Here is a 959-nt window from a genome sequence, read left to right as displayed (position 1 = left end):
GATGAGCAAGTGCAGTTGCAACATGAAGGTCGATCGATATTTACATTTAAGAGGAAGAAAAAGTGAAACAACGAAGTTGGGCTTTGGAACGTCACTTTGCTGCAGGATTGGTTAAGTTTTTGAATACTGTCACGATGAAATGGCCACAGACTCAACTCACATTCAAGTTTAATCTGCGTTATGACACTTTCTCCACCACTTTCTTAAGTCTAGGAGATAAATCAAGCCCTGGCATGTAGCACTTGCCAATTTCCATGGTGTAAATACTTCTGCCATGATTGATTCTAAGCTACCAACGTGATGTCTCTGAATGTGGAGTTGCAGCATCGCATAGTGATAAAATAGTCGTCAATAACTTCAAGGGCATAGATAATAGTAAAATGTAGAAAAGGTGCTCACTTCGGCAGCACCTACACTAAAGTTGGGATGATATAAAGATTAGCATGGCCCCTGCACAAGGATGACACACAAATTCATTACGCGTTTCATATTAAAAAAAAACGCAGTAGAGTAGTTAGGAAGTGATAACACAATTTATTTTTAAGATAACTTCACTTTTGAAGATGGGTATGTTGAACAGCAGGCTCACAAAATCTTGATTATTTAACCATCAACCCTTGTGAGCAGATTCAGGGCAGTGAGTGGGTTCACGTTGCATGCCTCCAGTCCTCGATAGGGTGACTGGCTCTCCCTGCTTTACGGATCAGGAAGCTGAGGCGCACTGGCCACATGCAGGGGACAGGGTGCAGGATGGTGGGGGAGACGGTTCCAGTCCTTCCCCCGTGGCCCGAGTTGGACCAAGGTGAGCAGAGCCTGAACTGGGGGCGTGTTTGGGGGTTTTCTCGTTGGGTCAGCAAGCAGTTTACACACTTCTCTGGCAGTCTGGCCTGGCCTCCCGTATCACAGCCCTGGAGTGTGCAATCAACTGGAATGAAGGTGCCGGGGGTGAGGCTGGGGAC

General features: G+C 46.3%; 1 non-coding gene across 1 annotated transcript; it reads left to right on the top strand.

The window, feature by feature from the left end:
* The first annotated feature begins 391 nt into the window (after window positions 1-391).
* On the top strand, window positions 392-495 carry LOC143675293 (U6 spliceosomal RNA). Its single transcript, XR_013171530.1, has one exon. It is a non-coding gene; the product is annotated as a U6 spliceosomal RNA (small nuclear RNA).
* Window positions 496-959: the final 464 nt, after the last annotated feature.

Source organism: Tamandua tetradactyla, chromosome 2 (genome assembly GCF_023851605.1).
Source record: "Tamandua tetradactyla isolate mTamTet1 chromosome 2, mTamTet1.pri, whole genome shotgun sequence".
In the NCBI taxonomy this organism is placed as follows: domain Eukaryota; kingdom Metazoa; phylum Chordata; class Mammalia; order Pilosa; family Myrmecophagidae; genus Tamandua; species Tamandua tetradactyla.
This window is presented reverse-complemented; position numbering and strand designations above follow the sequence as displayed.